At 51.0% G+C, this 16,113-nt stretch overlaps 1 long non-coding RNA gene and 1 pseudogene across 2 annotated transcripts; one reads left to right on the forward strand and one right to left on the reverse strand.

Moving 5' to 3' along the window:
• Positions 1-180: 180 nt before the first annotated feature.
• Positions 181-15,836, reverse strand: LOC307068485. The gene is made up of 4 exons (XR_013811453.1): positions 14,277-15,836; positions 13,753-13,857; positions 9,335-9,384; positions 181-421 (listed from the first exon to the last, which is right to left on the reverse strand). It is a non-coding gene; the product is annotated as an uncharacterized lncRNA (long non-coding RNA).
• On the forward strand, positions 2,685-5,640 carry LOC307067257 (forkhead box protein J1-like; annotated as a pseudogene). Its single transcript has 2 exons — positions 2,685-3,182; positions 4,873-5,640. The product of its transcript is annotated as a forkhead box protein J1-like (transcript).
• Positions 15,837-16,113: the final 277 nt, after the last annotated feature.

Below are 16,113 nucleotides of genomic sequence, written 5' to 3' on the forward strand. Positions count from 1 at the left end.
TTCTCAAAGGGAGGAAATCTGAGTTGACCATTGTAGGTGGTGAGCCGATTAGAATCGCGAGGCCGTGCTAGGTAGACGGGCCTCCAAGGAATCTGACGGAGTATCACACAGCCGGCAGGATAGTGGCCAGGGGACCAGTGACAATTCTGTGAAAAGGCTCTGGGGAGTGTGATGGGAAAAAGCAAAGATAATTTGAGTTTATTAGTGGAAATACAAATGTTTTTGTTTTGTTTTCTTTTTTGTGGTACGTGGGCCTCTCACTGTTGTGGCCTCTCCCGATGCAGAGCACAGGCTCCGGACGCGGCGGCTCAGCGACCATGGCTCATGGCCCAAGCCTCTCCACGGAATGTGGAATCTTCCCGGACCGGGGCACGAACCCATGTCCCCTGCATCGGCAGGCGGACTCTCAACCAAGGGTAAGCTGTGACAAAGCGAAAGAGAGTCATGGACATATATACACTACCAAACGTAAGGTAGATAGATAGTGGGAAGCAGCCGCAGAGCACAGGGAGATCAGCTCGGTGCTTTGTGACCGCCTGGAGGGGTGGGATCGGGAGGGTGGGAGGGAGGGAGATGCATGAGGGAAGGGATGTGGGAAGAGATGTATATGTATGACTGATTCACATTGTTATAAAGCAGAAACTAATAAAAAATAAAAATAAAATAAAAATAAAAATAAAAACAAATACTTGGGAAGAAAAAAAAACTTTGACTCAAGACAAGCTGGACATGGAGGAGTGAGAGAGGGCAAGGGGTAGAGGGAAAGACATGTTTCTGGGTGGGAGCTGGTGTACCATTCCCCGGGCACAGCTCCTGCGCAGAGGCCTGATAAGGAGCCCTCACCTCCACCCACCCCCTTCAACCAGAGAACTTCCAACTGCAGCTCCTCAATAACTGAAGAGCAGGAAAGCTGGCGACTGGAGGGAGGCTGGGGGACGGGAGGAGGAAGGACCACAGTCCAGCGTTAGTCCGTCACTTAAAGGCTGGTGAAATTAATGGGGCAAATGACCCCAGTAAAAGAATTTGGCAAGCCCACGGCTTTCCCGGGTTTCACCCACCGGCTCTGTTTCCTCGGCTATCTGGAAAGGAGGGAGAGCACTTCCGAAGAAGCCTCTGGAATGTCAGCTTCTGGGAATCTTGCTGAGGACGGGGCGGGGAGGGAGCGCTTACCGGGAAACACTGGATTACCCTAGCCGCCTTGGGGTGTCTGCGACCGGCTCTGCGGTTTCTGCAAACCTGAGTGGCAGGTGGCATCAGAGAGTCAGACCTGCTTGCGGGCACCAAGATGACACTCGGTCGGGAGACAGGGACAGGCCGCACAAACGTGAGCAAGTGCCACTCGCAGCCCAGAGGAGAGGAAAGGAAAGCCCCAAGCATGCACCCAGCCCTGGCCCCCGCACCATGGGCTGCGTCCCAGGAGCCGTCGCCACCTCTGAGCGGCCCAGATGGGAAGGGGGTGGGGTGGAGGACGGTTTCCGCAGTATCTGCTCGCCGAGGGCCCCGGGGCCTCTGCGGGAGCGCCGAGCCGCGCGCCTCTCCTAGCCCTATACTGGGCCCTCGGGCGGGAATGCGCGGAGCCGAGACGCGGTGGCGGGTAAGGGGCTGGGTCGCGCGCGGGAGAGGGCGGCAGGAGGGAGTTGGAAGAGAGTTACCGCGTGAGAGAGCGGTTAAGAGCCCGCGGTCTCTTTGGAGACGCCCTGGCCAATGGCAGAAGCGGAAGCTGTTTATATGGGCGGGGCGTCGCCACGGCAGCAGGAGACGCCTTGCGAGCGCCTACTGAGTGCCGACCCCCGGCCTCTGGCTTTCAGAGAGGCGTCGTCGGGCGTGAGTGGCGACGAGGATTGCTGGCTGGGCCCTCGAGCTGGGAGCAGAGAGCCGCGGTGAGGGTGGGCGGTGGCAGGAATTTCTTTGAGAACCTTCCTTTGGCCCGGGCTGCGCTCTGAGCCAGGTAAGGGACGGGGAGGGCTGCAGGCCGTGGGAAGGGAGGGCGTCAGTAGCAGCCCGCTCTCCCATCCGTCCCCGACAGAAGTGGTGGGCCCGGGAACTGACATCAGAGGCGTTTGGGGGACACTCACTTCCCGCCCCCTTATAACTCTCTGTATTGTTTCTTTCCTTCTCCTTGATCCCCATCCTAATATCCCTTTTCAAAGATCAGACCACCTCCCCCGCCCCCCGACCCGTCGTACTGCCCTCTGGACTCTCTCGCCCCATTTCCATTGGTTGTGGACGGAGAGAGGGGGGTTAATTCCCCGCTTTGAGGGAGAAAGGGGTGGCCGCGCATGCCCCTACACTATTCCCTCGTTTGGCTAATTAAGTCTCCTCTAAAAGATCAAAGAGGAAAAGAGCGAGGCGAACCCCGTGTGGGTCGGACCCCCGGCACACCTGTTTCCCAGACCTCGGCAGTAAAAGATCCTCCCCAGCTGCAGGAAGGATTTTAGTAAGACCCTCCGCCCCTCGCACACACTCTCCCCTCGGAGGTGGGGAAAGAGGTCTCAGTTCCCGCTCTGGTCCCCGCAGGCACCCCATTCAGTTTGGAGGAGGCTACCCCCGGATCGCGGGATGGAAGCCCGCTTCCGGGAGGCTGTGTAACTGAAGCCGCGGGAGTCAGCGGGCCGGAGAGCTCGGCGGCCACCCTCGGCTCGGCTCGTGGATGTTGACAGCCCCCTCGGAGAGTCCCCGCAGATATGGCGGAGAGCTGGCTACGCGTCTCAGGAGCAGGGGCAGCGGAGGAGGCCGGACCGGAAGGCGGCCTGGAGGAGTCCAACGCCCTGAATGACAGCCTGACCAGCCTGCAGTGGCTGCAGGAATTCTCCCTTCTCAACGCCAAGGTCCCCGCCCTGCCTTCGGGGGACACCGACCCCCACGGCTACCACGAGCTGTCAGGCTCGGCCGAGCCGGGGTCTCCCGTGGCGGCGGACCCCGCCTGCCTGGGGCAGCCGCACACGCCTGGCAAGCCCACGTACTCGTGCATGCCGCGGAGCGCCCCCTCGGGGCTGCAGGCCTCGCCTCCCGACGACGTGGACTACGCCACCAAACCGCACGTGAAGCCGCCCTACTCGTATGCCACGCTCATCTGCATGGCCATGCAGGCCAGCAAGGCCACCAAGATCACCCTGTCGGCCATCTACAAGTGGATCACGGACAACTTCTGCTACTTCCACCACGCTGATCCCACCTGGCAGGTAGGGGAGGCACTCCCTCCCTCCCTCCCCATGCCCGCACGGACTGGACTCACATCCCAGATCCGCAGGCCAAGTAGGCGCGGTACGGCCAGGGCCCCGAGAGAGGAAGGCCGTCGAGGAAGGACCTCAAGGGAGCCCAGTGCTTAGACTGCTGCCCCTTTGACTTCAGAGACGGAGGAGGGAGGATGTTCAGAGGGCTGTAGGGGTGCCGACATAGAGGTTCAAGTGGAAAGAACTTGTCACTCATCCGGCAGGCTCAGCCCAAAGACCAGGGCTGAACTGTGCGTGGACACAGCCGCCCAGGGTAGGTTGATGGACTGAGGGACACATTTTTGTCCCAAGTCCTGGAATTCCTAGACACTACCCTCCTCGAGGTCAGTTTGCCAGGGCCTGACTGGAGGCAGAGCATCGTTCCTGCCAGGCTCTGCATCCTGCCTGCTTTCAGTTGGCTGGAGGGGTTCTGGGAGGGGAGAGAGGCGTGCTGCGGGATGTGAAGGCCATCTGTGTCCCAGTGGAAGGGCTACGGGGCCTTCCGAAAGCTGCTGTGCCAGCCCCCACCCCAAGCCCTCCCTAGTTTCCTGCCTACACTCGTCCCCCTCTTCTCATTAACCTCCCTGGGGGGACAATTACCTCAGCCACGTGCTTTCCACAGGGGCTCTTTCCTCCCACACTGGCTTCATGTTCCAAGTCTCCGGAACCTGGCACAGAGCAGCCAAGGGGCCCAGGCCACCATGTAAACATCCCAGTCTTGCCAGGGGGCACTACTCACCTGCCGGCCCCACCCACCAGGCCCCAGACCCCTGTGCCCCAGCGTGGTTTGGACTGTGCACCCAGGCGTGAACAAGGCAGGATGGTGATTCAGGCTGGGCACACACTGCCCTGAGCATCTTCGACCATCAGGATCAGGGGCTACTTGGGGACAGAGACCCTGAGGATGCACAGATCCTTCCCTGTGGCACAGGTCACAGGATCACAGTTCCTGTGATCCCAGCTATTCCACGTTTGCTTGGGCCCTGACCCTGAGGCAGGTACCATTTGTAACCTTGGTGAGAAAGCAGAGACCCTCCACCACCCCCCACCCTACTACAAGCCTGAGAGGCCCCAGGAATGAGCGCTATGCTCTTGGCTGGGTAATAATCAACTGAGGCCTCAGAGCCTGGGGTGGGAGGAGGGGGACATGGTGGGTGAGGGCCCAGGCCGGCAGCCGGCTCTAGAAACAAGGAAAGTCATCAGATCCTCCCACACTTCATCCCCCCACCCCCACACACACACCCTCACACCCACTCACTCATTTCACAAACAGAGAAGGCCAGCCAGGCCCAGGCAGAGGGAGATGGCCGTCCAGGCACTCGGGGAGCCAAGGCCTTTGACCAGAGGCCGCAAGCGGAGGGGTAAGGGAGGGAGGGCAGGACAGGGTGGCACTGAGAGCCACCCTGCGGCTCAGGGTTCGGATGACTGAGCAGGCAGATATCGTTGCAAAAGGGAACAAAAGCCCCCGACAGCACTCTCAGCGCCTGGTGCCCCGTGGCTGGTGTCCCAGAGCCTCCCGGTCGGTGCAGCGCCTCTGTCTCCCCTGCCCCCATTGGAGAGCAGGTGGTGGTGGGACTGGCAATCGCGCTAGGAACCCCCCATCACTGACACCACCCACTCACCCAGCTATCTTCCTTCTCTCCTACCTCCCTGTGTCCAGAACTGCATCCGCCACAACCTGTCCCTGAACAAGGGCTTCATCAATGTGCATCGGGAGAAGGACGAGCCAGGCAAGGGGGTCTTCTGACGCATCGACCCCCAGTATTCCGAGCAGCCACTGAGTGGGGCCTTCAAGAAGCAGCGGCGGCCCCCAGTCCACATCCACCCGGCCTTTGCCCGCCAGGCCGCGCCGGTGCCCAGCACCGCCCCATGGGCCGGGCCACTGACCGTGAACACCGAGGCCCAGCAGCTGCTGCGGGAGTTTGAGGAGGCCACTGGGGAGGCGGGCTGGGGTGCAGGCGAGGGCAGGCTGGGGAGTAAGCGTCAACAGCCGCTGCCCAAGCAGGAGGCCAAGGTCCCGCGGCCCTCCAGCCCCCTGCTGCTGACCCAGGAGGAGCAGGGTGAGCTGGAAACCCTCAAGGGCAACTTTGACTGGGAGGCCATCTTGGATGCTGGCACGCTGGACGGGGAGCTGGGCACGCTGGAGACCTCAGAGCTGATCCCGCCGCTGAGCCCTGCCTCACATGGGGACGTGGACCTCACGATCCACGGCCACCACATCGAGTGCCCTGTTACCTGGGGGCCTCCAGTGGAGCAGGCTACCGACAGCCTGGACTTTGATGAGACTTTCCTGGCCACATCCTTCCTGCAGCACCCATGGGACGAGAGCACCCGTAGCTCCCTGCCCCCCGAGCCCCTCTTTGAGGCCGGGGATGCCACACTGGCCTCTGACCTGCATGACTGGGCCAGCCTGGGCGCCTTCTTGTAAGAAGCCAGGCCCTGCCCCACCTCCAGACAGCACCGAAGTCTGGGCCCAGACTGCCCCCCTCCCCGCCAGTGCAGGCCCATGGACACCCTACCGCCCAGGCAGGGGCTGGGCCAGGTCACCCCACCAGGCCACATGGCCCCCAGCCCAGGCCATCCTCAGATTCTAGTCCAGCAGGCTGAGAATTGGGGCCCAGGACCAAAATTGCTGCCTCCGCTCCCCAGCCCCCCATACACACAGTGTTTCGTTGATCCACTTCTTTGCTGCCCCAGAGACACGCTAAGGGCCCTGCACTATGAGAGCTGCGGCTTGGAGGGGCCCTGGCCAAGCTGGAAACATCAGTACAGGGCCCGCCCCAGAACACCTTAGCTTCGAAGCTTCTCTCTCTCCTGCTCTCCTCCCCAGGTCTCTATCCAGAGAAAGTTCCCAGGTACAAGAAATACTGATTAGGTGACTGCAAATTAACACCCTACAGCCCTCTCCCAGCAGAGCTTCCCTGGGGCTGTGGCCGGCAGTCTGTGAGGCGGAGCTAGACGGAGGGGGAAGAGAGAGGAGACAGAAAGGAGGCCGGGGTGCCGAGTGGAGCCAGGAGATTTTCTAAGGCCTCTGGGATCTTCTGGCTTCATCCCTAGAGGTCGGGCAGAGGGTATGTGTCCCTAACCTTTGAGCCCAACTTGAGGCTGAGAGCAGCGGGGAGTTGGGGATCTGGGGGTTAGGGGCTGGGGCAGCCAAGCTGCAGAGGGAAAGGGGACAGACAGACTAATGTAGTGAGTGTAGCTACAGCTGAGGCTTAACTGGGAGGGACGCAGTGCTTGCTAGAACCACTGGGACCAGGAAGGGGGGATGGCCCCGTGCCCTTGCTTGCACTCCTGCGGGGGAGTGTCTTGCTCCACCTGAGGCTTCCTCCATGGTTGCAGAAGTTTCAGCTTCTCCAAAAGACTCTGAAAGCTGAGCTGGGGTCTCCTGCTGGGTTGCTGCTTTCACCTCCTCAGGAGGCTCTGTAGGCTCAGAAGGCTGAGTCGGTTGTTCCTGTTCATTTGTAGAAGGCTCAGCTTCCACAAGAGGCTCTGGAGGCTGACCTGTGGGCTCCTGCTGGGTTGGAGAAGGTTCAACTTCCCCAGGAGGCTCAGAAGGCTGAGCTGGCTGCTACTGCTCCCTTCAAGTCTCATCCTCTCCAGGAGGCTCTGAAGGCCTAGCTGTGGTCTCCTGTTCGGTTGTAGAAGATTGTGTCTCCTCAGGATGCTCAAGAGGTGGAGCCAGGGCCTCCAGCTGAGCTGTAGGAAACTCAGCTTCCGTAGTGGCCTCTGGATTGATGGTAAATTCCAAATCCAGAGGATGAAGTGGAACACTGGGCAAGTTTGAATGAGCGTGACGCTGAACGCCAGGTAGAGATGCTACCGCATCAGTCACTGGAATTTGAAGTACATACTCAGTAGGGAAAGCTGGAGCCTAACTTGGGGCCTCTTGATGGAGTAGAGAAGGATCAATCTCCTCAGGGTGCTCTGGAGGCTGCGATGGGGCCTCCTGCTGGACGGGAGAAGGTTCAACCTCCCCGGAGCTCTCTGGAGCCTGAGTTGGGGCCTCTTGAAGGAGTAGAGAAGGTTCAATCTCCTCAGGGCGCTCTGGAGGCTGAGATGGGGTCTCCTCCTGGACTGGAGAAGGTTCAACCTCTTTAGTGACCTGTGCAGTTATGGTAAGTGCCAGATCCAGAGATTTAACAGTGCCATTGTACAAGTTTGACTGCTGAGCTTCATTTACCCCATGATGTGCTTCTAGTCGAACTACAACATCCTTAAGTGTCTCCAAAGGCTGGGTGAGGGCCTCCTGAGGACTTGAAGTTTCTAGTTCCTCAGGGGCCTCTGAAGGTTGAGATGGAGCCTCCTGTGGAAGTGGAGGTGGTTCTACCTCTTCAGTGGGCTCTGCATGCTGAGCCTGGGCCTCTGCCTGGGGTGAAAAAGATTCAACGTCCTCAGGGGTCTGTGGATGCTGAGCAGGGCCCTCCTGCTGGGTAAAGATTCAGCCTCCTCAGTGAGCTCTGGATGACGAGTTTGAACCTCCTGCTGGGATGCAGAAATATCGCATCCTCATCAGAAGACTCCCTGTCGTGTAGCTTTTGGGCCATGTTTTCCTTGCGTGTGGTGCTGACAGGCCTATACATATCCCTAAGCCAAAGTGGTCGCCTTCTCCCAAAAAAGCCCTCCTAGAACACAGACAGGGAAATAATAATTCTGCATCTTCCCTGCTTTCTCTGGCCACAGTACTTTACCCTCCTCACATCTACCTGACTCTCACTTTCCCCTGAGCTTCTCTTATGCAGCAGAAATCAAAAAAAGCCCCTTGGAGGAAAACACACATAGTTAGTGTTACATGTCACTTTTCATCTCTCACAATGTGTTATCTCTGCTTTCATTAGGACTAAATGGGTACCTCAGTCCATAATCACAATGAGCAAAATCACCACAGAAGTGGGATCATGAAAATCATTGCATGCATGCTGGCCTTCCAGAAGTTCTGTGTCTGTCCAAAATGGACCACAAGTGTCTCTGGGGAGACGTTTGTATGTGGCTTAGCATGGAACATAGGCAGGATTTTCAGCCCCGTTCACCTTTCTTTGCCCTTGGCCAACTGCCCTCGTGCAGTGAAAACACTGCACAATGGCACTGGGCAGAAACTTGTTACTCTCTTTGACGCGCTTCACACCAGTCCGCTTCGGACTTAGTCGCACATGCAGCATTTGCTGGGGGTGTGGGTGTGGGGAGAAGGTGATTTTATTTTCCTGGCTGCTCTATCCTATAAGTTGAATCACACCAAGTAAACACCTGTACCCAATGACTAAAGTCATCTATAGCTCTCTTTCACTCTGCAGGCTGTCACTCAGGTGTCAGTGAATTGTGGTATCAGTTTAAAGGCCATGACCAGCAGGGAAGCACAAAATACTCTTTTTGAATAGAAATAGAATAGAAAAAATCAGAGTGCACAATACGTTTGCTTCAGAGACTACTTATGTCCATATATATGTGTCTACTGAACTGTGACATAAAACGTAGCTCACAGCCCAAGCACAGTGTGATCAGCAGAGAAGCCCTCAGTGGAAAGGGACCATCTTCTTCTTGGTAATCACTAGCAGTATGAACATGGGGCAAGATATTTTCCCTTTCTCTTTCTCCAGTTCCTTATTACTAAAGGAAGAGACAAACTACTGTCTAAAGTTTCTCCCGGTTAAAATTCTATGAGGTTTGGATAAAGGGAATAGAGAGTAGGGGCCTGAAAAACAGTAGGATGAGAAGGGAAGTTTTCTTGCCACTTTCCAGAAGGGACTCATATGTTCTCCCTTTCGTCAGCTTTGAGTGAGGCCAGCCCCTAAATCCCCAACCATGTGGCCCTCCCTACCCCAGAGCCTCCTAGAAGGCCTCTGGCCTGGCCTGATGCCTGGGAGCCAGGCATCAGCCCAGCAGGAACAGGTACAACCAAAACCTCTCCCCGTCCACCCTCTTTCCTTAAAGGACTAGTGAAAGCAGATGAATGTGTGCCAGTCCTGTTCTAACTCAGCTTGGGCTGGGGAGCTAATTCTGCTGATAAATAAATCAGGGTAAACCTTTAGGGTAATTAACCATTCCTCCTGCCTTTGGTGAGGAAATAGATGAGTTCTAAGTTCTCCTCTAGTTGTAAAATTCTGCTTTCAAAGACCAATATTTACCTTCGGCTTCTTTTTCTATCTTCCTCTTTTGCAATTCTATGAGAAGAAATCTGTTTTGAAAGAAAACAGGATCATGATTATCCATTACAACTATTTCCAAATCCTTATTCATTCCTTTTTACTTTAAATCTTATCTAGCCAGTAAGATGATAACTCTTTCAAGGAAAGGAATTCTACCCTGTTTAATAATCCTTTGACTCTTCCACAGTACCTAACTTAGGGTCTTGCATGCAGCTGGCGATATATTTTATTGACTGTTTTAGATAACGTTCAACAGATAATTCCTAATAAAAACTCTTAGAAGTAGGAAAAGAAAATAAAAGTATCTGGCAGAAACCTAAGCATTGTTTTAAAGTCAAGAACAAGAGTAGGATGCCCAATCATTACTGCTACTATTGAGCATTGTGGAGGAGGTCTTAATCAGTACGATAAGAAAAATGAAGTATTGGAAAGAAGAGACAAACATATCTGCATATGAAACAAGGGACCTAAAAAGACCAAAAGCATCAACTGAAATTTTATTGGAAGTAACATGAGTAAGATGGCTCCATACAAAATCAAGAGATCAACATATTAGCCTCAATAGCTTTCCCATATAACACAACTAACTAACTAAAAAACAGAAGAAACATCCCATTTACTATATCAATAAAAATGCATAAAGTACCTAGGAATAAATTTAACTGCAAATTTGTAAGACCTATGTGATGAAAATATAAAAACTTTCATGAAGGACATTAAGAAGTACTTACATGGCATGAGATACCATCCTCCTAGAATATTGTAAAGAGGTCAGTTCTCCTCAAATGAAACTAAAAATTCAATGCAATCCATTTATAGCCAAAATAATTTTTAAATAAAACCCGGCCAGCTGACATTTGGTAGAAAATATATGTAAGAATAGTTATGAAATGTATGCAAAAGAAGGTCAAAGAGCAGGACCTTGCCCTACCAGATATAAATTATGTTATAGAGCAACTGGAATTAAGCAGTGTGATATTAGTACTGGTACAGGACAAGATAACTGGATCACAGAACAGCATCCAGATGAAGATAGCATATTAGACCAGGGAAGAAAGAATAAACCATTCAGTGAAAGATTTGAAAAGAATCAGATCTTAATGTACGGGGAAAAATTTAGATCCCCTACCTCAACCACACGAACAAACAAATACAACAAATTCTGGACAGATTATAAAAGTACTTGAAGAAAATATTAGAGATGATTTTTACGTCATGAGGTGACAAAGGCCTGGCTAACAAAACCCACCCCACATGAGCCATGAGCAGACGACAGGCAGATATGGTGGCAGACTGTCAACACACCTCCTACTCTTCACAGCCCTTGCCCCCTTTTCCCCTGGACTGTTTGTCTTCTTCTTGTTGACTTATAAAACTCTTGGGAGTTCCCTGGTGGTCCAGTGGTTAGGGCTTGGCTCTTTCACTGCTGTGGCCCGAGGTTCAATCCCTTGTCAAGGAACTAAGATCCTGCAAGCTGCACAGCATGGCCAAACCCCACCACTTCGAAACAAACAAACAAAAACTCTTTATGGTAAAGAAATACTGGCTTTCATTGAATTTCAGTGTTTCGAATATTTCCAGTGTTTTTGTCTCTAAGGAGACAAGACAAAAGAGTGGAGTAGGGAGCACCAGCTTTGCAGTCGGGTGAAACTGCCTTCTGCTTTTGGTTTGGCCGCTGGGGCCTTACACTGATCTCCTTCATCTATGAAGGAGGGATAGTAATATCATCCTCACAGGACTGTGGGCTTTAAAAAAAACAATACATGGAAAACTCTTCATCTTACGCTTGGCATGAATCAGTGCTAAGCTGGTGTCACAGACAAGATGGTGGAATATATCAAAGGCTCTGCTTATGGCATCAGGCTCGGAAGGCTCTTTCCCACCATAAGATTATAGAAATATTGCTTTTATTTTCTTCTAATACCTTTATGTGGTCTTTTCTCACATTTATGGACATATGTTTATTTAAGATGAAACATGGGGATCTGTTATTTAACCCCCAAATAGGTAGGCAGGTATTCTATCACCATTTATTCATTTTCTTCCACTGATTGAAATATTAAAACATGACATTTCAAAAGTCTTAAGAACACAGGGGTCTATTGCTGGACTCTATCCTACTTCAAATAAATATTCGGTTGCATTATTCCACACTGTGGAATTGACATAACGCCTCATCCCTCTTCCGTTGAACACCATTATTGTCTACCATAGGAAGAACACTACATGAACCCTGTCCTCAAAAAGCTTATCGTATAAGTGGGGAGAGGAAATAACGGTTAGGACTCCTCGCTTTCACTGCCGAGGGCACATGTCCAATCCCTACTTGGGGAACTAGGATCACACAGGCCCAAACAAAACAAAACAAATGCAAAAAGTTAAAAACAATAAAAAGGGGACTTTACAGAAATTCTAAAAATGCCAAAGGCCCTATGCCACCTGAGATGTAGAGGGTACAGTCTGGGCAATGGCCAATGACTAGCAAGCTAGTCCCCAGCCTCCTAGGCTCACAAATCATACTCTTCCTCACCAAGAGAGAACTCACGTCTTCCTGTTGTGGCAGTCTCAACTTTAGCAATAGCACAGGATTGATCAAACATCAGAATGCCAAATTATTACTTGACAATGAGAAATACATCTGTTCTACACACAGGGCATCTGTGTCTACACAATCAGAGAATTACCTTCTGTGGGGACAGGCCTCCGTGGCACACTAAAGCACAATCACAGAATCGAAGGCTACTTGGTGAGAACAGAATTAGAAAAGGAATCAGCTGAATCCAGACTTTAATGGGAAGGCCTGAGGTAACTGGATCCATCCATCTCCTCAACAGGCAGCCTGGCTAGTGGGCCTGACTCTTCAGTTATGCTGCCTAAGGTGCCATCTCTACTCTTGGGCAATGTGAGGATGGGCACTGCCCATGTTGGTCTCTCCTCACCTTTTCTATGCTTTCACTAGTGACCAACCCTCCTGCAGATAGACACATTTCTCTTTAGAAGTTAGTACATCATGTCAGGTTTTATTCAAGTGTGATAGGCCAGGTAGCCATTGGTCCTTACACATCTCTGCTCAGCTCCATGATGTGCTAACCTTGGTGGTTCTCTCCTGGGGGGCTGCCTTTCAAAAAACTGCTTACCACTTTTGTGAGTTCTGAGGGGAGGGGACTGCTTTGCTATGGCCCCTAAGAAATGGTGACAAACCTCACAGGACTAGGATCAGGAGGGCTGGAGTATTCAGGGAAGGCTTTACAGAGAAAGATATCTGAACTTGAGTTGGCTTTTCAGAGATTCATAGGAGTTCCACAGGCAAAGCAAAATAAAGGAATTTTCGATGGACAAAGGCACAGACAAAAGTAGGAATGGGTATGGTGTAACTAGCGTATAGTGAGGAGCTGCTTTGGCTGGAATGGAGGGCTGCCATTACAGGAGAAAAGATAACTAAAGTAATGTGGAGTGGTAGGGTAGAATCAAGACTGTCAGCCTATTAAAATCACTCTTTTCATGTTAGCAACTGCCTGCTGGGAAAAGGAATAAACCACTATGTAACTGAACAAAAGGTAAACAGGCTAGCTCCAGGAATAGGCTACTATAAATATTTTAGGGTAGCCTGCTGCAAGATTTTACTTGCAGTGTTTTAATGGAAACTATCTACACAATTCCTAATACACCGGAGAAGAAAGCTGCTAAGTAAACCTGAGGAATTGACGAGATCACACTTTTGTCTTTTAGGCATGTCCTTTTAGCCCTCCCAGGGTGACTGATAGCTCCTTGACTATGGAGATCCTATATCTCTCATCACTTCAGCCAAGAAGGAAAGAAATCAACAGTAGAATGAGAGTGACTGGTGAGTACATCAAATCAGCATACTTTTTTGAGTTGAAGAAAATTTACTATCATGTCAACTCTGGCCTTCTTATAAACTTCACGTGTCAAAATAGTCCAATAGCTTGTTATCATGGATCCAATTCCATAGGGATCTCCTGGGAGTGAAGTTCCTTTTAAAAATCCTGTGGGGACTTCCCTGGTGGTGCAATGGTTAAGGATCCGCCTGCCAGCACAGGGCACACAGGTTCGATCCCTGGCCTGGGGAGGTCCCACATGCTGCGGAGCAACTAAGTCAGTGTGCCACAACTCCTGAGCCCGTGCATCTACAGCCCGTACTCCACAACAAGAGACGCCACCTCAGTAAGAAGCCCATGCACCGCACTGAAGACCCAACGCAGCCAAAAAAAAAAAAAAACCACACAAAAAACATCCTGGGAATATACTTTTCATTAAAAGAACAAAGTGTATGTCAGTCCTCATGGCTAAAGGGAAGAATCAAGTAGTAGCAGGTGGAAAGGTGGATTTGATTCTCAGTTTCTGGGTTCTGAATCTGAATTAATTCTTGTCCTTACCTCAATGAGACAGAGAATTGTAACACAAATCGTCACTACTACAGGTACAGATACTGCCAAGATGAGTTTGTTGTTATAGTCATAACCTGGAACTTCTTTTGGGAGCTAAAGAAATATATAACAATTTTTAAAAACAAGGAGATAGAAGGGATGAAAACTTACGATTCTTAATCCTATTCTAAACGATAGCTAACTATTCTTAAACTACTATGAAACCCAATCCTTTCAGGTGAGTAGCTTCTATAAAAACAAGCCAAATTTAATGTTATTAGTCTTATCATTAGCATTTTCTTCTACAATTTATCTACAATTTATTTATCTTGTGTTATGTCCTTTTCGCATCTACCCTAGGAATAGTGACACACTCTCTCAATGAGCAAAGTTGGTGATCACTGTCTTAGCCCGTTTCATGGCTGAAGATAAGATACTGACTAGGAGCCCGTGGTATTCCCACCTGGGCACGTTAATGGCATGTCCTAAACTGAGTAAAAGTCCAAGTCCCATGTGTCAGGGGTTATCCTCACCTCACTTGACTCCTGCTCTTTCTGCTCACTCTGGGCTTCTGTGCTCTCACTGATATAGTTGTCAGCTTTCCACTGGTCCATATCCCATTCCGCTTTGGACACATTTACTTCTTGCTGCTTGCTGAGAAGCTTCATCAGGAGGCCTGTTCTAGAGATGAGGTTGGCACAGGCCAGCTGCACGTGGGTGTCCGAGCAGTCTATTTTCAAAGTCTGGATAACATGAGAAATGAGCCTTTGCACGTCATTGTTGGGGATGAGGGACCAGAGCTGCTGGTTTAGCTGAGTTTCAACTTGATCACCCGGGGATGCGAGCCCTGGGAAAGTGAAGCCTGTGGGCTTAGAGGATAATTCAGCGACCATGTTGTGGTGCTCCCACTGTGTTTTGTTGGTGTGTTGAACAGCTGGCATACTGTTGTCTGCAGCAACAGTAGAATGTGCAGTGGAGACGTTCCTATGGGTAGTGTTTCCAGGGCCGGTTCCTCCTGGCAGAGTAGCGTTTCCTGTAGAAATAATTGCTTCAGAAACATTTTGTGCAGTATTGTTTTCTGAAGTAGTGTTTTCTGCAGAAGGGTCTGAAAGAGAAAATAATTCTGGAAAAGGATTTTCCTGAGAAGTCACTACTCCGGAAGACGAAACAGCCTCTCGTGGAGGGGAATTTATGAGACTCCTCACGACAGAGAACGGAGGGCTTGCAAGCATCATTCTATCAAGTGAAGCTTTCTTTCTGAACTTTCGACTCCCTTTTTATTTTATTTTATTTTTTGCGGTACACAGGCCTCTCACTGTTGTGGCCTCTCCCGTTGCAGAGCACAGGCTTCGGACGCGCAGGCTCAGCGGCCATGGCTCACGGGCCCAGCCGCTCCACGGCATGTGGGATCTTCCCAGACCAGGACACGAACCCGTGTCTCCTGCATCGGCAGGCGGACTCCCAACCACTGTGCCATCAGGGAAGCCCCTCGACTCCTTTTAACTTTGGGTTTTCTGTGGACCCGATGAGACCTAATTTTATGGAAGATGTATTTTTTTTCCAGAATGTGAGATTAATTCAAAGTCCTTAATATTTCTAAGTCTTGCCTTTGCATCTTCAAAAACATGAATAGTGTTGGATTAATCTTTTGATTTGCTTTTAACCTCAGATGGGGATTTTGGCGGGATCGAGGCACAAGGCCTGCCCTTGAAGTACGGTTTGAAAGAAGAGGAGCCTGCGGCCTTGTGTTCCTTTATGAATGAAGACTCTGCATTGGAGGACTTTCCCACCAGCTTCCTGGGCCTCTGCACCACGAGAAGCTGTTTCAGCTTTCTTGGGGATGGCCTCTTGAGCTTTCATTCTTTGGCAGTGTTCGCCACAGATGGCTGGGCATTCTGTTTCCTCCTGACGCTCTCATCTCCCACTGCTTTGAGGTGCATTTTCTGTATGCCCCTTGAGGACCTTGTTCACTCTCAGCAGCTTTTCCTCTGTACTCTCAATCTTTGCTAGGCTGTCTTTCTGTGGTTGGGCAGTTTCTAATTTCTTTTGAAAGATGTAGCGTGTAAACATGGCACTTAAAAGGTTGGAACGCGTACGCGTGGCAGGTTTTTCTTCCTTTTTAACCTCATCAATTTTTTCTTGAGTTTCTGCATCTAACAAATTTTCCACAAAATGGAGTTCCCTCAATTTGTTTTTATTAGTTGAATTGTTGGGTACAGGTTTAAAAGAAGGGTTCCTTGTATTGTGCTTCAAAAGGCCCAGCTGCATATCTCCATCTTGTGTATTTGAAAAAAGAAGTTGAATGAATGGTATTAATGTTGATTCCACATCTCCTAGATTTCCCTCTGAGATATAAGGCAGTATGTAATT

The sequence above is a fragment of the Hyperoodon ampullatus genome (assembly GCF_949752795.1).
Source record: "Hyperoodon ampullatus genome assembly, chromosome: 19".
NCBI lineage: Eukaryota > Metazoa > Chordata > Mammalia > Artiodactyla > Ziphiidae > Hyperoodon > Hyperoodon ampullatus.